Consider the following 20,929-nt stretch of genomic DNA (forward strand, 5'->3'; position numbering starts at 1 on the left):
TGCAAGTACATCTGTTAGAATCCTTAAAGTTAAAAATCTTGCCTGTGTGCATTAAGGCTTTGGAAAGATTTGATTCTGAAGGCTATTAGGACGTCTCAGATTTTGAAAGTCCCTTCTTCCAATCATAAAAGTAACCGAATATTTAAGATGGAAAAAAAAAAAAAAGAGATCTATACAAGGCCTTTCTGTTATGATGACTGGTACGTGGTAATGATTAATCCTGACCCTCAATAACTCATGAAATACTCAGAGAACACAAACCAGATGCAAGTGTCACATTAATGTAAAACAACAAGGAGAAGAGAGAGATATGTGGTAGAATGCGTTTGTGGGAAGTAGGAAGGAATACCAAGACAGACAAAGCGATGAAAATGGTGGTTTCTAGTATTTTATGAACTTCGCTTGTGACTTCTGGCAAGGGAAGAGGTGTGGTTGGTTCCCACTTATCATGGAAAATGTAGTCAGTGTAGTCAGACAACAGGTAATTCAGGGTACGGGAGAGGGAGGCCAGAAATCGGGCCGGAAGCTGCTCACATCAACATGACCTTACTACCTAGAGAGAACAACGAAAACTTTTCCCCAAATTATTTTCTCTTCTTAGGTACATACCTGTAGTCAGAATCAAAATTTGAAAAACAGTATAGGTGATCCTCTTTAGTGAAAGGGAAAACCAGAATATTTTTTAAGATGTGCAAGGAAACTAATTGCTCATGGCAAAACATCAGAGAGTCTAATAAGTCTGTAAGAACCACCTGAATTGCAAAACTTCAGCTCTTATATGAATCAGAAAATCCTATCTACATTCTTTGCTATAAAAGTGCATCTTTAACATAAACAATGAATCTTGGAACACTGGAAAAATAAAATAAAATCATACCTAAAAAAAAAAAAAAAGAGTTTGCCTGCTGGAAAAGAGAAAGAACATACAGAAGAGGTAGGAGAAGCTGCATGGGACCTGGTCAAGCCCCTCCCCCTCCACCCAATGACATCTTAGGAAACTCAGCTGTTTTGAATCTTGAATTTACCAGTGGAGAGCTCCTTCACCTGTACTCAGTTTGCTTGCTCAATGTGAAAGACCTATTTCTCCTCCAAACTACAAGACATTTTTTCCCTCTTCATTTATTCAAACCCTGCCAGTCATATCTATAGTTTTTTGGAAAGCCTCTTGTCTAGTAGGCCGTAGTCCTCCCTAATGATCTAAAGTTTGCTGCTATTCACTCTTCTTCATGGTAATGGGGAAAAAATGCTCTAGAGTGCCAAAATCTCTGGGCTAAAAATATTTTACAAACCATTGCAATTAGAGGAATTTCACTCATAATATTTTCCTACATTGTTTTTTGCCATAAAATTTTACTAAGAGTTAATAGGATAATTAATACATTCAGGCAAATGTTTCCTGTTGGATTCATAAGAAACTTTTTTTTGGAAATGAGGACTTAATTTTGAAAGAGGCAAATATAAATATTTCAAGCTTTAAGAGATCTGATTACCTTTAAGATTGTGATGATTTGTAAATTGCATCAATATTGGCTTCAAGAAACCCCATGATTTCAATGCTTGACTTTGAATGGATATTTCACATTCTCATAAATCAGCTTATAAACGAAGATTTATTGAACTAATATAATCAAGGTTAAACAGACAAAAATGCAGCGTCACTCCTGATCCGTATGACTGATACATGCATTTATATACTATGGGAATTGGGGCATTTGGGTGGTTCAGTCAATTAAGCATCCAACTCTTGATTTCAGCTCTGCTGTCCATCTTAGGGTCCTGGAATCGAGCCCCTAGTCTGGCTTTGTGCTCAGTGGGAAATTGGCTTAAGGAGTCTCTCTCTCTCTCCCACTGCCTCTTCTCCACACTTCTTTCTAAAAATAAGTAAATTTTTAAAATAAATACTATGGGAATTAACAGGAGAGAGCATTCTGACTAATGCGATATAACTAATTGTAACTATATAACTAATGTGATATAACTAGCCATAACTATAACATGCATTAAAAAGGAAGTACATTTTCCAGTATTTCTTAGAGGAGAAAAAAATATATATATATGTTTTCTGAAATGCCACTTAAAATTTTCAAGAATAGAGCAGCTGCTTTTACAAGATATTTTTTCCTTGATTATGTATCTTCATCAATCACTCAAGGAAAAATTCCTCAAGTTTTAGTGAGGGTTTGCTGGTGGTTTGTAGAACTGAGTGTTCTCTTTGTGGAACTATAAAAGCAAATTATAAACAAATGGATCATAGATCTAGATAAGAAGAGATGATTAGATAACTGGCCCACATTTCAGAGATGAGGAGACTAGGAAGGAAAAGAAAAAGCTGCTTTCAAAAGTCAAGGTCACTTGGAGTTGATAAAGCCTCTCTAGGGTGACCCAGTTCTCAGGGTTCATTACTGAAATACAGAATGATGTAAAGTCAAATATCCTCTAGGTCTGAGATTACACTTCTTAAGTTCCCTTTACTGTTATCTGATTTTTACTGAAGCAAATTACATGAGTTCCCAGCTGTACTTTGACACTTCCCAACATCTTGAATGCAACAACAAATATTTATATTTTGATTATTTTAACCATAAAGGCAATTCTTAGAGAATGAAAAAAAATATTGTCAGGAACATTAAAGATATCCAATAATGTATCAAGATCAGATATAAGCTGCTTTTGCTAAACTTTACATTCTAAAACCTACTCTTCTATGTACTTTGGAATAACCCACTATTCGATATACTTTGGAATAATTTCCTATAATTTGATAGAAAATGATTATATCAAAGAGATGCATTATTGTTCACATAAACAGACTGTATCCTTCCATCACTGCAGTCTTTAAGTTTTAGGACAACAGTGAGTAAAGAGCTTTATCTTACAGCATTTTAAACTATACTTCCCCAAATACTTTTTATATAATTTCCTACTGAGGACCCATTGCAATTAAAAAATTGAAAATGAACAAAAGAAAACAGAACAAATTTTGAAAGCAATGACATATAAAATCAAATGACAATCTTATGGGAGCATTAAAATCTTGTTCACATATTAGATTCTTCAAAAAGGAAAATCAAAATTTCCTTCAAAAAGGAAATTGTAGGAAACCAGGATGAGAAACAAAAATTTCAGTTATGTGTTGGATGATAACTATGTGCCAGAAACAGTGTTGTATAATCATAATTAAACATCTTCAAAATAATCACAGGAAGAACTTCGTCTTATCCTGATTTTATAAGTGGGAAAGAATGAGGCTTAGAGCTGTTTATTGTTCATTCATTCATGTAATCAGCAAAGAGTTATTGACTATCTGCTATGTTTACTACCTTGTTCAGTACATAGATGTGCATAACTCCTATGGCCATGGAGTTTACAGTCTAGCAGGGGAGATAGTCAATGAAATAGATATAGTTTCAAGGTCTCAGTAAGGATTAAGAGGAAAATTTAGGCAGAGCAAGGAATAGTGGGTAATAATAACATAAAATTTTAAACAGGTGACTGGGGTTGACAACTGTAATATGCTAGTATCCAAATAGAGATCTGAGTTAAGGGAAGTAGAGAACCTGGTGATGACTGAGTAAGAACATTTCAGACAGCAGAAATTCCAAGGGCAAAACCCCTATGGGCAGATTACCCAGGTGACTGTGCTGGTGAATGGTAAGACCAACATTAGAATCTTCCCCTTAAGGACTTCAAAGCCTGTGTTCTTACCAGCTAGAGAATAGCACTTTCTGGAAAGTTAGCCCCTTCTCAGACACATGAACTAAGGCACTGTATTTTATGAAGGCATATTATAATGTATGATTTGCTATAATATAGTATAATAGAATGTATATTTAGTTATATTCTTATTATTGTGTTATAACTTTGTGCTTCTAATAATGAGCACTCTGTTTGGAAATTGATTAAAATGATAATTTTGTGTTTCTATGCATTTGTACACTACAGCTACATTCTATTCTAAGAAATTCCAGTATTTGATTGTTAAAAGTTGCAATCACAATTTTTCATCTTGAAAGATTGTTTAAATGATAATTTCAGGGATGCCTGTGTAGCTCAATTGGTTAAGCATCTGCCTTCGACTCAGTTCGTGATCCCAGGGTCCTGGGATTGAGCCCCAGTTGGTCTCCCTGCTTGGTGGGGAGTCTGCTTCTCCCTCTCCCTCTGCCCTTTCTCCTGCTCCTGCTCTCTCTCTCAAATAAACAAATAAAATCTTTTAAAAAATTGTAATTTTCAGAAAACATTCACTCCTTTAGGGCATTTATCTTTATTTTTGGTGACTAATTTAGGTTCCTGGACCCATTTTCAATATGCACGTGTGTGTGTGTGTGTGTGTGTGTGTGTGTGTGTTGTGTGGGGTGATATGGGGGGTTCCCACACCTCTAACAAGCAATGCTCTGGCACCAATTGCATATGCTATAATTCAACCCACTTCTGACCCTATCTACATAGAGATGGCATCAGATCTCACAAGCAAGGATTCAGTCCTACAAGCCTGCCTCCCCCGACTCCCAACTTCAGACACCAATCGAAAGTCCAGGTTGTGAGATCAGAGTATCCAACTTCCCATTTCTTGGGGTGGTATAATTTTCTAGAGCAGCCCACGAACTTAGAGAAAAGTTTTACTTCTTGGGCACTGGTTTATTATAAAATCATGTAACTCAGGAACAGCTTGATGGAAGGAATACATTAGGGCAAGGTATGTGGGAAGGGGCTCAGAGCTTCCATGCTCTCTCCAGTATACCACTTAACCCTGATTTCTCCACATGTTCACCGACCTGGCAGCTCTCCAAATCCTGTCCATTGGGGTTTTTAATGGAAGCTTCATTACATAGGCACACTTGGTTAAATCACTGACCATTGGTAATTGAATTCAGTCTCCAGTCCCTCTCCCTTCTCTAGTTGGCTCCATGGCAACCAGCTTCCATCCTTAGGTGCTTCCCAAAAGTCATTTCATTAACACAAAAGATAGCTTTATCATTTTTAACACTTAGGAAATTTCAAGGGCTTTGGGATTGGTGAGAAAATGATGGGAACCACATAGGAAGAGCAAATAAGAGCAAATATGTAAGAAAAATATTCATCAAGGGTTAAAGCCTCTGCCTTCGGCTCAGGTTATGATCCCAGGGTCCTGGGATCAAGCCCCACATCAGGCTCTCTGGTCAGCAGGGAGCCTGCTTCCCTTCCTCTCTCTCTCTCTGCCTGCCTCTCTGCCTACTTGTGATCTCTGTCTGTCAAAAAAAAAAAAAAATATTCATCAAGATGACCAAAATGTATTTGTCTTGTGAATCTTAATGTCACAGTCACCATACTATTATATTTTCAATATAAAATATACAGGTTGTAAGAAATGAAAAATTTTTTTCCTCCTGGATGCTCTCCACTAATCTCATTCAAAAAGTGTTCATTTTAACAGTTTATCATATCATATCAAATACCTGATAGCAGATGTTGATCAATACCAGATTCTAAATTGGTCCCTAACAAGCACTATTTTAGACTTGCTTCCACAGTGGAACTTGTCTGGCTTCCCATTTTCTCAGAAGCATTAAATTATTTCAGACATTTTAAGTTTTAAAAGTTAAAAAACAAAAATAATAGGTTATGTTCTTTTCTTTTTGCAATTACTGGTGAAGTTGAACATGTTTTATATATATACCAATTACTTGTATTTTTTCTGTAAATTGTCTATACAAAGTTACTATTTTTTTATATACAGTTGTTTACTTCCCTTAACTTAGAAATATGTGCACACACTTATATATACACACATGCCTACATATAATATTAACACTTCAGGTTACTATTTGCATTAAAATATTTTATCAGCATTTTATTTATCATTTCAGTTTTTATGGTGTTTGTACAGATAGATGTTCTGAATTTATATACAAATAAATGTTTCAATTTTTTAAGGGCTTAATCTGGGGAATTAAAAGGTATGACATAAAATATTTGTTTTCTTATATTTCAGAATGAGATGGTCACCCTTTATCTGTCATCTCTTTCTACCAACCACGGTAACGACCTTTAAGGTCTTCACTGAACTGAACTATCGCTGTAGACACAGCCACCAGTCTGAACTAATCTTTTCTGGGGGTAAGTGTTCTGTACATTATTATTTTGGTGGATTTTTCACATTTTAATATAATTTATGTATTCATGTTCATGGCATATCTTAGCAATTTCTTTAGTAGAATTTTTCCATGTGCTCTTCTTTATTTTTCCAAAAATGTTAGTAAGACATCTCAAAAGAACTAAGTGAAGAAAATAAATGTGTTCTGTAGTCAAATACATTGAGGAATTGTTATACGTCTGTTATTCTCTGGAATAATCACAAATAACATTGAGAGCTCTGAGAAGTCTAGCAGTAGAAAATGGGCTCATCACGCATATTCTAATTTATATAACTATAAATTTTTATAAAACTATAATTTTTTCTTATTACATCCATAAACATACAAAATATATATTATATATATAAATAGATATTTATATATAAAATGCATAAAATAAAATATAAAAACATTTTAAGAAAGCTTAGTTTGAAGAGGAACCTCATTAGCATAATGGTAAAGGTGCTATGCTTTTGGTCTCAAAATATCTCTCCTTTTATACCCCCCTCTAAGTTGCTAATACCTTACGATACTAATCATAAACACACCTGCCCTTATTTGCTTTGATGCTTTTACATATATTGTACCAGTTTACCTGGTGGCCCATTTCTCCATGGTTCCTTGTTGAGTAGCCAAACTTCTTTAGAGATACCATGTAAACAACAATCCCTACACAAAAACACTCCGTTTTCTCTCTTGAAAAGAAATCTCACTTTCAACTTGTAACATTTTAGAATGCTAATGGTATCCAATCTTTCGGTATGGCTATTCGTTGGCAAAACGTCTCCCTTCCTAGCTCATTTTAAGCAGTATTTAATTATGGTACCAGCAACAGCACTTGGTAGTTGCTCAATTGGATTTGGAACCAACACATTCTGCAGTGTGAGGAAGGTAGATAATACAAATGCTTTGACTTCTCTCTGTGTATTAACAATTCCTCTTTGTTACTTATTCTTTCTCTAATTAAATCTTCATATGTGAGAAGTACTTATTAGTTCTAGTTAGTTTATTGAGGGACAGCTAGGAGAGAGAAAATTTTTCTGCCCAGAGGAGAAAGGTAGTCAATAAACTAATCAATTTAAGTCATGATTAGATGAGCACAAGCTATCCATTCATTTATGTGTCTTAAAAATCAGTGATTTTAACAGTCCCATTGAAATGAGTCAGATGGTCTGTACTAAGCTGAATTCGTTACAGCATTTTAGATATTGTTGTGGGATACACAGACTATCTGCAGGGTCCTTTCTGAATTAGAAAGTTATAAACATTAATAAATTTTTCAGGTAGGGGCTCCTGTGTGGCTCAGTTGATTAAGTCACTGTTGATTTTGGCTCAGGTCATGATCTCAGGGTTGTGATTAAAAAGGTCTTATTTCTCATAATAGACAATGCCCATATTTTGTTCCTTCTGCTCTCTTTGCCCCTCCCCTTATCCCACTTTCATTATGTCCTTTTCATTTTGGCAGAAAGATATAAGCATGGGATGATCAGTGAATGTTATGATACCTGTATAATTGCCTAACAGTATTATCATAATAACATTAATTATACAGTAATATTATTTAACATTAATATCATTCAATGAAAGCTATGTTTCTATATAAGTAAAATAAAGCATTGGAAAAGGTAGTATCTATGTTTTCTACCATACTGGTAATTCTATAAATTACAAATAATTTCAAAATGTTTAAAAGAAAGCAATGAACTTGACATTAATTAGTATAATAATTAAGAGCATGAGCCAGGAAATTAAGTCTCTAAGGTTACATCACATCTTAATCTTTTTTTTTTAATTTTTATTTTTTTAAGATTTTATTTATCTATTTATTTTAGATAGCAGGGGGAAAGGCAGAGAGGAGGTTGAGGGAGATGGAGGGAATCTTAAGCAGACTCCGTGTTGAGCATGAGCCTGATGTGAGGTTCAATCTCATGACCCTCAGATCATTACCTGAGCCAAAAATTGAAAGTTATATGTTAGACCAACTGAGCAACCCAGGAAACCCCACAGCTTAACCTCTTATAAGCTGAGCAGCAACAGACGTGAGCATTTAATGTATTGGTATAAAGTGGTTCATGGTAAATCTTTATAATTCATTTAACATCTTGTAGTCATGGTCCCTCCATTATTCTTGATGTCAGTAATGTATGCCTTCTCTTTACCTTAATCAATGTACAGAGATTTGTCGATTTTCTTATTTATTCCAAAGAATCAGCTTTGGGTTAGTATTGATTTTTTTACTCTTCAGAATTTTCTTTTTTGCTGATTTTAATCATATTTTTGTTTGTTTCTTCTTATCTCTTTACATTAGATATAATTTGGTCTTCTATTTCTAGGTCTTTAGGATGGCATTTTAGACCATCGATTTTACACCTTTTTTCCCCCCAATATAAGCATTTATAGCTAAAAATAAAAGTATTACAACAAATTATAATTTTTTAATGAGTTATATTTTAATTTTCATCCAGTTTACAGTATTTCAAAATTTCTTATGCTTTTTCTTCTTCTCTCTGTTTCATTTGGAAGCATTAATTTTTCACAGATTTATTGAGATACAATTGGCAAGCAGGCATTGTATATGTTTGAGGTGTACATCACCATAATATAGAAGTGTTACAGAGTATCCAAATATTTGGGGATTTTCCAAATATCTCTATTTAGTTCATTTCTTTTTGTTGTTGTCAAAGAACATGTTCTGTGCAATATCAAAATTTTAAATTAATTGAGACCTATTTATAAGCCAATTATTGTCTATCTTGGTATACATATCATGTGTACTTGAAAAGAGCATTTATTTTGCAGTTGTTGAGAAGAATGTTATCTAAATATCCATTAAGACAAATTGGTTGATGGTGCTAAGTCTCCTATATCCTTGTTGTCTATGTGTTCTATAGTAGCTGAGAAGTATTGAAATCTCCACCTAAAATTGTAGATTTGTTTGGGTTGTTTCCAGTTGCATCATTTCTTACTTTATGTATTTTGGAGTGGTGTTATTAAGGTCATAAATAAACATTTAATATTTCTATCTCCTTCATTAATAATTAGCCTCTTATTGTTATAAAATTGTCCTCAACATCTATGATAATTTTATGTTTCAAGTCTATTTTTTTCTGGTATATTAATACAGATATTCAGATTTATTGTGATCACTTTTTATTATTACATGTTTTATATAATTTTCTTTTTATTTTAGCCTATATTAGTCTTCACATTAAATTGGGGTTCTTTTAGACAGCATGTGGTTGGATTTTTCATTTTAATCCAGTTTGAAAATGTCAGTCTAGGGTCATCTGGGTGAGTTAAGTGTCTGCCTTCAGCTCAAGTCATGATCTCAGGGTCCTGGGATTGATTCCCACATGGGGCTCCCCACTTGGTGGGGAGTCTACTTCTCCCTCTGCCCCTCCCTCCTGATCATTTTCTCTATCTCTCTTTCTCTCTCTCTCAAATAAATAAATAAATAAATAAATCTTTAAAAAAGAAAAGAAAAGGGCTTTAGAGAATTTAGTCCATTTATACTTAGTGTAAATTACCATATGGTTGGATTTCAATATAACATTTTGTTGTTTTCTATCTGCTTGATTTGCCTTTAGTCTCTCTTTTCTTTTCTCTTTAGATTTAAACTTCAGTATGTTTTAATATTCTATTTTATCCCCAAGAGGCAACTTAAAAGGCATTTTTGCTTAAATTTTAGCTGTTGCTCTTATGTTAATAATACATATTTTGTCACATAATCTGCCTTCAAATAATAATATAGGCCCTTGACATATAATGTAAAAACCATACAACATTATACTTCCATTTATCTCTTCCCATTCTTGTATTTTCATCTTACATTTTATTTCTACACATGATATAAGAATATATTGTTACAATTTTACTTTAAACCATCCTTTGTCTTTAAAACAAATTTAAAAATAAGAAAAATCTTTTTTAATCCTTCCCCACAAACTTGCTATTTCTGGAGGGTTTTTTTTTTCTCCCCAAGATTCCATCTGGTGTTATTTTTCTTCTGTATGAAGAACTTCCTTTAACATTTTCCATAGTGCAGATCTGTTGGCACTAAATTTTCTTATAGTTTCACCAAAAATGTTTGGATTGGCTAAGATTGTTCTGTAGTAGTTTTCTCCAAAGAAAAGCTTGCATGTTCGAAATTATTCAACTATAGCATTTGTTTTTGAGGACTATTTAGTTTGTCCTTGGCTCATCCTTTTTTTTTCCTAAATATCTTATAATTATTGCACCATTGTCATCTGTTCTTTGATTTTGCTATGAAGTTGGCAAAGCCAGAGTTTTTTTATCCCTTTGATATTTTTGCCTCGTTGCCCATATAATTCTTTCTTTAATTTTGAAGGTTAGTGATTTAAGTAATACATATCTCAGTGTTAACAAGTGTGGGTCATTTTTTCCTAACATACTAGGTGCCCTTTTGTGGAGTTTGAAGACATCTTTTATTTTAGCAAATGGTCCTGAATTATAAATACTTTTATTATAATTGCTTGAATTTATTTTTGGGATTCCAATTATACATATATTGAATCAACTTAATATTTTATATCTATAATTTCCTCTTAAATTTTAAGAAAAATATTTATTTCCAACACATTTTGTTTACTTTTCTTGTTTCTAGCTTCTGTGTCTTTTACACTTTCCTTAATGCCTCCATCATCCATGATTCCTTCACTTTTACTTTATTTCTGTGATTACTTTTTCTTCTACTTCTTTCTTGAGTTCTGTCAACTCCAGTTCAACTCCTTCTGCTGTTTCCAATGCTTCCATGCATCCTTGCATTTCTGCTCTGTACTTTTACTTTTTAGAATTGATTGCTTTATATTTCATGGAGAAAAATGTGATTTCTGTTGTCCTTTCCTGCATGGCAATATTTATCTAGTATGCAGTACTTTATCTGTTGAGGTCATTATCTGCTACTAAGCCACACCCTTCTCTATCCCTCATAAAACATTTTTACATAGATTTTTTATCAACTCTTTTAAATTGTTTATTATTTAATGGACTGGGTTTCCTAGACCAGCTGTTTGTTGGGGATTCTTGTGATATAGTAAGGAGCAGGAAAGTAGTAAGGATCTCTCTCTCCCAATGTTTCAAAGATAGGCTATTTCCAATATTTAATATATTACTGAATAATATATTAAATATTACTGAATAATATATTAAATATATGTTAGAAAGAACTTATTTAAATATAAATATATTTTAAAGTAACTTAATGTACTTAAATAAATATATATTAAATATATTTTATATGTAAGTAAATTTGGCTTCTGCAACATCTCCTACATTTGTAAAATATACTGTCTGTAAGGGTACTTTTGTTATTTACCCATTTTGATACCTGCATCCTAGACACAACACATGGCTTTTTCACTGTGTTGTTTCACTGTCAGGAAATACATTCATATTCTTTAGAGACCTGTAGGCACTGGCCTTTCTCCTTAGCACATTGTGTTCTTCTATTGCATTGTTTTTCTCAGGCATATTCAACAATGGGATATAAAGTGTTACTCTAGATCTAAAGAAAATATTCTCTTTTAGCTTTTTTTTTAAGATCCCCACAGTACATTTACAACCATTTGAGTCATCATATTACAGAATGACCACCAAATACCAAATATTTCAGAAGTCTTGTCTTTATTTAAAAAATGTTTGAAGATGGGGCAGTGGGATAGATAATAAGGTGGGGAACATGGAGACATGATTTCATAAAAGAGACTGGCTAAGACAAATTTATTTGAGAGTTCCTGCTTCAGAAACCTTATATGAGGTTAATTGATTAACTAATGTAAATTTAAATTGTCATAAACAAAATCAATGTAATTTGAAGATACTTAAAAATATCTACACTAACATAGTTTGTCTTATAATAACTTTTCACTTTGCTGTTCTTCATATATGCATATTTATATATCCCCTCTGTAAACATATATCCCATTGGAGGCATATTTCAAACTTATATCTGTCTTTGTGCATGAGATTTGAATGATATAGCAATGACTAGGCATTAATTTTGTCTGGTGATTGATTGTCTCTTGTTTCCATGGTAATTAACACAGCACCCAGTTGCCCGCCTATTAAATATAACTTACATTCAGCTACTAGAACTGGAGCCAGATTTTAGTTAACTGTAGTTCTTGCCAGGAAGAACTTCAGTATGGTGGTTCCTAGTAAGACCTGGTTTACTGAAACATGTAACAATCACAATTTTTCTTACATTTTCTTACTTTTTTTTTTTTCTTTACTTTTTCATATTTACCACATCATCTTCTCACTGGGTACATCAACCTCCTCAGTGAGGATATGAAACTTGATATGCAACAAGGATCAAAGATTGATAGCCAAGATAAATGAGTTGGTTATGACTTTCATGTCTATGTTCACCTACCTGATAATCCTTATCCACCAATTTTCTGTGTTTTCTTAGAGGCAAAACATTGATGTAGTTGTGTTTTCTATTCACAAGTTAATTTTGATTCATAGAAAATTATTAAATGCTTGTATTTTTGTACATAGGTAAAAATTGGGCAAAAGGTTGCTTACAATTTGTGCATGGTCCCTTTAAGTTCACCACAATAAAATAACTGGTTTTAGTTGCTGAAGTTGCAGGAGGACTTTGAACAAACTATTGAGTAGATGAGACCTTGATCCCCAGAAGAAACCAATTCCTCAAGAAGTCAGCTCTGGTTTGGAGGAAAAAATAATAATTTTCCAATTTTGGGTAGTGAAATGAGGAGAGAAAGCAACAAGGTAATTAGTATTTTATAACAGTACTGAGGAGTTGTTTTTTTTTTTTTTTTCTTTTTCTCTAACTAGACTCCCAAGTTGGAATTATGCATACTTCTGCATTTTACAGCTCCAAGTTCAGCACATTCCCCAATGTAGCTCAGACATTAAAAAAAAAAAAAAAATTGTATATATCTGGTTTAACGACATTGATGTACATCCAGCATTTTACAGGAAGAAGTCAAACCTGTTGCACAGCTCTGTAAAGTAACTTATTCCTGTTTTATAACTTGGCTCAAAGATCTGAAGTGGGTGGTTCCAGATTTTATACCTTAAACTCTGATCCTGCGACTGATAATGCAATTCCTTACTATTACGTCTTACTGCCTCACCTGATCTTCTGTTAACCATGTTCCCCCACACAATTACTTCTGCTTAGCTTACACAGAGATGCTGGTAATCATCTATTCCAAACCTCATTTATGTTACAAATGATAAAACTCAACTCCAGTGTGATTGTTAGTAGCCTAAGGATACAGAATCATCAATTTGAAGAGAAACACAGGAGTGGCCTTATGTCTTGTTCAGTAATGTCTACAGTATTGTATATGTGTGTGTATGTGCATGCGTGAGCATCCTGGGTATTAGAAAAACAGGGTTGGGAAGACAGTGAATTAAATAGTGCCTACTTCATTGTAGGAGTGCTCTTTAGAAGATATAATAGCATATCTGGAAATCTAAAGGCAAAAAGAAAAAAAAAAGAAAAAGAAAAAGCCCCTCCCCACCATTTGCTCTTCTCATGCAATTTCTTTATGTCCTTTATATTTTGAATAAGGATTTTACTTCCCCAATGAAAGTGGTTACATTTGTCAGGTTTGGTTTTTCACAGTCTTCCTTCTACTAAAAAGACAATTGGTCCTGAACATAACAGCTTCTGCTTCTGTTATTTAAGGACTTCCTGTAAACTACTCAAAATAAAGAACTGGATTTTTGGGAGTAGAGCCCATAAGGTAAGGATCATTTTACCCCCAGGATAATGATCATGTTCTATATTTTTCTCTCTTTTTTTAAACTCCACAAAAGACTGTCTGATTTATGAGATTTTTTCAAATTGGGCTGGTGATAGTGGTTGGCCTTGAGTATACTGTAAGAAGTTGATGCGATATTTTTAGAGAATCTAAACAATAACGAAACTGACTCTAACACCATGAACTGACAGTTTTGAACAATTACAAGATAAAATACACCTCTGTGGGACGCCTGGGTGGCTCAGTTGTTTAAGCAGCTGCCTTCAGCTCAGGTCATGATCCCAGCGTCCTGGGATCGAGTCTCACATCGGGCTCCTTGTTCTGTGGGGAGCCTGCTTCTCCCTCTGCCTTCCACTCTGTCTGCCTGTGCTCGCTCGCTCTCTCTCTCTCTTTCTAAAAAAAAAAAAAAAAAAAAAAAAAAAAGGAAAAAAAAATACACCTCTGTGCCAGAATGGAAAAGTTCTCACCATTTGCACACTCATCCATATACCACTGCCAGAGACATAATTCACCAGTCTTTATGTGGATATAACTTCAGTAATTTTGGCTATTTCAAACTTGAGGTAACTTGATCAAGAAAGCTCCTAGAAAAAGTATTTTCTGAGTTCTTGCACTTTCAAACATGTTTGTTTTCATGACCTTCATAAATAAGATAAGTTTAGTTACATGCAGAATAATTTAGTCACAATTTCTTCCCTATGTTATCTTAAATGTACCAAGTCATTGCTTTCTGGAATAGAAAGTTATTGTTATAGCCTGAGGACAATCTGCATTAGTCATTTTTGCCTGGATACCCAGTTGATTTTTATTTTCTGTAAAGGTTAAGTTTTATATTTATTGTTTTCCAATTAATAGATTATCTTTGTAACAGTTTTAGGTTTGCAGAAAAATTCAAAGGAAAGTACAGAGAGCTTCCATCTACTCTTTCATCTTGATCCTTATTTCCCTGATTACTAATGTCTTGCATTAATGTACTGCATTTGCTATAACTGATGAGCAAGTACTGATACATTATTACCCTACTAAAGTCCATAGCTTATATTAGGCTCATTCTGTGTTGTGCACTGTGGGTATTGACAAATGTATAATGACACGTACCCACCATTACAGTATCACGCTGAAGAGTTTCACTGCCCTAAAAATCCTTTTGGCTCTACCTATTCATCCCTTCTTATCTCCCTCTCCACTGATCTATTTACTGTCCCCATGGCTTTTCTTTTCTAGAATACCAAATAGTTTTAGTCATATAACAAGCACTCTTTCAGGTTGACTTTCTTTCATATTCGTTTCTTTCGCTTACCAATATACATTTAAAGTTCTTCCATGTATTTTTTATGCCTTAATATTTCCTTCCTTTCTTTCCTTCCTTCCTTCTTTCTCTCTTTCTTCCCTTCTTTCTTCCTTTTTTTCTGCCCCCCTTTCTTCTTCTTCCTCTCCTCCTCCTTCTCCTCCTCCTCCTCCTCCTTCTTCTTCTTCTCCTTCTTCTCCTCCTTCTTCCTCTTCTTTTAATTAGCCTCCTACACGGGATTTGAATTCAAAAGAGCTGAGCTGAGATCAAGAGTCAGACTCTCAACTGATTGAACCACCCTAGTGCACCTTTTCTTTCTTCGTTTCTTTCTTTCTTTCTCTCTCCTTCCTTCCTTCCTTCCTTCCTTCCTTCCTTCCTTCCTTCCTTCCTTCCTTTCCTTTCTTTTCTTAGACTCTTTTTTCTGTTGTTGTTTTTTAGAGTAGTTTTAGGTTCATAACAAAATTGAACAGAAGGCACAAAAAATTTCCACTTACCTCATTCTCCCTCACACTCATGGGCTCCTTCACCATCAACATCCTCTGTGAGAGAACTACATAGTTCATTACAATTGGTGAACCTACACTGACACATCACAATCATCCAAAACCCATAGTTTACATCACTCTTGGTGTTGTACATTCTATGTGTTTAAATAAAATTCTAATGACACATAAACCTCATTTGTAGTTTTTTTTTTTTTAAGGTTTTACTTATTTATTTGACTGAGATAGGAATCACAAGTAGTCAGAGAGGCAGGCAGAGAAAGAGGGAGAAGCACGCTTCTTTCTGATCAGAGAGCCTGATTTGGTGCTCGATCCCAGGACCCTGAGATCATGACCTGAGCTGAAGGCAGCAACTTTTAACCCGCTGAGCCACTCAGGGGCCCTTATTTATGGTTTCTTACAGAGTATTTTACTGTGGCAAAAATCCTCTGTGCTCTGCCTATTCATCCATTTCACCCTCGAACACATGGTCACCACTGATCTTTTTCTCCATAGTTTTACCTTTTCTAGAATGTTACATAGTAGGAATCATACATGTAGTCTTCTTGGACTGGCTTTCTTAACAAAGTAGTATGCATTCAAGATTCCTTCATGTGATTTCATGATTTGATAGTTCGATCCTTTCTAGCACTGAATAACATGCCATTGTTTGGATTCACCACAGTTATTCAATTCACCTACTTAAGGACATCTTGGTTTTTCTAACTTTTGGCAGTTATGAGGAAAGCTGCTATGAACATATATTGTGGAGGTTTTTGTGTGGACGTGAGTTTTCAACTCCTTTGGGCAAACTGAAAGAGCAAAATTGCTGGACAACAGAGTAAATATATGTCTGATTTTGTAAGAAACCGTCCAACTGTCTTCCAAAGTGGCTGTATCATTTTGCATTCCTACCTACAATGAATGAGTGCTCATTTTTCTCCACATTTTCTTCAGTACTTGGTGTTGTCAGTGTGTGACTTTAGGCATTTGAATAGATGTATAGTGGTATTTCATTGTTGCTTTAATTTGCAAGTTACCTAGTGACATATGAAGTTGAGCATTGTTTAATATGTTTACTTGGCATCTGATGGCTTTTTAACAAAATTATCTGTTCAGATCTTTGACCCATTTTTAAGTTGGGTTGTTCATTTTCTTACTGTTAACTTTTTAACTGTTCTTTGCATATTTAGATATTAGTCTTTTCTTTTATTAATTTGACAGACAGAGATCACCAGTAGGCAGAGAGGCAGGCAGAGAGAGGTGGGGAGGCGGGCTCCCCGCTGAGCAGAGAGCCCGATGCGGGGCTCAATCCCAGGACGCTGGGATCGTGACCTGAGCTGAAGGCAGAGGCGTAACCCACTGAGCCACCCAGGTGCCCCTGGATATTAGTCTTTTAACAGATAATGTATTTTGCAAAAATTTTTTCTGAATCCCTTGGCCTGTCCTCTCATTTTTTTAACAACATCTTTCACAGAGTAGAAATTTTTAATTTTAAAGAAATCCAACTGGTCATTTTCCCCCTTTGTGGCTTGTGTTTTCTGCATTGTGTCCAAAAAGTCATCCTCAAATTCAGTTATCTAGATTTTGTTTTACATATCTTTTAGGAGTTTTATAGCTTTGCATTTTATATTTATTTATTTGTTTGTTTATTTATTTATTTATTTATTTTGCATTTTATATTTAGATCTGTAATTTGTTTTGAGTTCGATTTTGTGAAACATGTAAGATCTGTGTCCAATTCCTTCCTTCCTCCCTTTCTTTCTTCCTCCCTCCCTCCCTCCTTCCTTTCCTTCCTTCCTTCTTTCCTTCCTCCTTCTTTCCTTCCTTCCTATCTTCCCTCCTTCCTTATTTCCTCCCCCCTCTCTCTCTTTCTTTCTTTCATGTTCATTGTTCTGGCACCATTTGCTGAATAGACACTCTTTTCTCCTTTGAATTGTCTTTCTCTTTTATCAATGATTAGTTGACTACACTTGTGTGGGTCTATTTCTGAACACTCTACTCTGTTCCATTGATTCATATGTCTGCTCTTCCACCAGTTCTACATTGTCCTAATCATTGTGGTTTTACAATGTATTGAAGGTGAGTATGACAGTCCTTCCACTTTGTTGTTTCCCTTTGATATTGAGTTGACTATTGCGGGTCTTTTGCCTTTTCATATAAACTTTAGACTCAGCTTGTTGGTATTCACAAAAGAACTTCCTGGGATTTCTTTCAGAATTGTGTTGAATCTATCTATAAATTAATTTGGGAAGATCACATCTTGACAATACTGAGTCTTCCTCTCCATGGGCACAGAACATGTCTTCATTTATCTGGATCTACAATTAATTTTTACAATTGATTTTGTAACATGTGGTTTTACAAAATTAAGTTTCAGAATTTTCTTAGGTATATATTAGGTCTTTTAAGTATCTAGTTTAATGTTTAGTTTTTTTTTATTTTATGAATATTCTATTGAATGAAATTTTTTGTATGAGTCTGTTCCATTGCTTTGGTTTTATCTTTTTAGACTTTTATTAAATGCATGTTGTTCCTTTTATCTATCTTCTATGTCTATTACTTTAATTTGAATCCATTTTTATACCTCTCCATTTACTTTTAAATTTTAGAAATGATTCTTCTCATCTTCTGTTAACTAAGACAGTGCCCATTATATTTATTTGCACTTCTGTTTTTTCTAGTTTTATCTTACTTTCTGAAATTTTTTCTTTTCTTTTCCTTTTTTCCTAAATTCTGTGTCACCTCTTCCGAGCTCATTCTTTAGACCAATCTCCTGATTTTGAGATTTCTTAAAAATATTAATTAAGTTATTCTTTCATGGTTTTCATTACTTTTTAATGCCTTTAGTCCATTTTGAAATTTAAGTCATAATCTTGGGGGTACTTTGCCTCTTTAAAGTCTATAAAGACTTTATTATGCCTGATTTGATTGCAATTACTTTTTTAAGGATTTAAAGTGAAATAAGTTTTTCTGTATCTTTAGAATGGGGAAAAAGGGCAAGATAACTTTTCCACTTCTATTGCTTTAGAACTCTCTTGTATCATTTTCATTGAGCGAGCAAAAAATAAAAATATGTACTCCTTCCTTCTGAGATCTGCCTTCTTTTCTTCCTCCCCTTTATCTGTATTTTTTTGTTTCTTTGGATATTATAGATATCATTTTCCCTTTAATGCTAGGCTTTGTTTTGGAAGAAAACTTCAAATTGTTAGTTTCAAATGTGCTTGAATCCCAGCCTGCTTTCAGAATTTACTACGATCTTCTAGCATTCCATTTGCTAATTGGGAATCTCCTAAAACCATTTCAGAGAAGAGAAGTCTGTGTGTTTAATGGAAGAAGACTTCTTTTCTCATTCATCAGATACTCTTTGCTTTTCTCTGCTTCCCCATCCACATATGCTTATAGCACATGGGCCCTAGAACTGCCTAGCTTAGCCCCTAGCTGCCCATATATTGCCACCAAGTTTTATTGGAGATGTCATGTTTGGGTTTATTGATCTTGCTATCCTACTGGTTCTGGTTATTTTTTATTAGATAAGAAGTTTCAGAAACTATGCCACCGTAGCCTTTGTAATATTTTCTGAAAGCTACCTGGTGCAATCTGGGTCACTCCCTCACTACACATTCTTTTCTCAGAACACACCATTGTTTATTTTCATTCAACAAACATTTATGGAGTGCCAGGCACTCTTAGGCACAGGAAATTTAAGAGAAAACAAACTTCATAGAGCTTAACTTGTAATTGTGGGTGATAAAAACAAACAAGAAAATAAATAAGCACCTGCATAATATGTCAGAGTGCTACAAAGAAAATAAATTACGTATATGCAGAATCAAGAACACAGAAAGAAGGTAGGCCTGTTATTTTAAATAAAGGAAGCAAGGTAGACCTCCCTGGTAGTTTCATTTTAAAAGAGAATTGAAAAAAGGGAGAGAATGAGATCTGTGGTTCCTTGGCTGCACAATGAGTGAAAATTCCAGGCAGAAGGAACAGTAAGCCAAAAGACCCCGAGGCTAGTGCATTCTTGAGGAACAGTAAATGAGCAAAATCTCCAGAATGGAGGGAGAGGAGGGGGTGAGAGTCAGAGTGTGGGAGGAAAGGCCGGAGATGGCAGTGTGTAAATCGTGCAGGGTCTTGCAGATTCTTACAAGCTTGGATTCTTTGCTGAGTGCGATGGGAAGCAACGGTAGAGTTTTGTGTAGTTTAATAATGCTGTGGGGCTGATGTATTTCAGAAAAAAAAAAAAAAGATGGTCAGTTCTTGAGAGAGTAAGTACAGTTAGGAAAGCAAATGCAGAAGCAGTGCAGAGCAGGGAGACCAGTTACCCATCTGCAGCAATAAACCAAACTGGGTGGGAAAGGATAGAGCAGGGATGAGGGAGGAAGGGAACCTAGAGTGATGATAAGGAGGGCGAGAATCTAGATATGTTTTGAGGGTAGAAGGTTAAGGTAGTGATCTTGATCTCAGACCGTAAAGCATACATACATACATACATACATATATGATGCTCAGGAACCCGAGAGGAGCCACCGCTCTGAAGCCTTTTCATCCATTCCTAGCTCCAGTTGGTTCCCTACTTTCCTTTTGCTCTCCCTATCAGGCTCTTCACAGCTTCTTTTACCCAGCTTTTGCTCTCAACGCCAGCATTTTTTTTTTCCCCCTCTATCTGGTAATGATGCATTTCTGCAACACCAAATACAGCACGCTCTGGAAGGTCGCCACAGTGGGAGGTGGAGGAAAGGGAACACATGCACCCAGGAAAAGCGAGAAAGCCCAGTGAGATAACCTGCTTTGCTCTGTGTCATGGCTAGAGGTATATTATATACGAATCATCCCCTTTCTTTCTTTCCTTTCTAATTTATCTTGGCATTCTTCCTATTTGACACATCGAAATCATTTGTGACAACCTAACAACTTGAGAAATGAGGAAGCATTTTTGCTTCCTCAAAACCATCTCATATATCAACTAATGGGGGGAAAATGTGAGATTCTGGAGAGCTATGTCAAGGACATGTGGGAAATAGGGGCCTAAAAGGTGAAGGACTATATGTAACTCATTTTTTAAAAAAACGTTTAATTATGCTGTGTTAGTCACCATACAGTACGTTAGTTTTTGATGCAGTGTTCTGAGTTTCATTGTTTATGTATAACACCCAGTGCTCCGTGCAACATGTGCCCTTCTTAATAGCCATCACCAGGCAAACACGTCTCCTCACTCTACTCCCCTCTAAAATCCTCAGTTTGTTCCTCAGAGTCCACAGTCTCTCATGGTGCATCTCCCCCTCTCAT

The sequence above is a fragment of the Enhydra lutris genome, unplaced genomic scaffold, assembly GCF_002288905.1.
Source record: "Enhydra lutris kenyoni isolate GAN:26980312 unplaced genomic scaffold, ASM228890v2 scaffoldscaffold32, whole genome shotgun sequence".
Taxonomy (NCBI): Eukaryota; Metazoa; Chordata; class Mammalia; order Carnivora; family Mustelidae; genus Enhydra; species Enhydra lutris.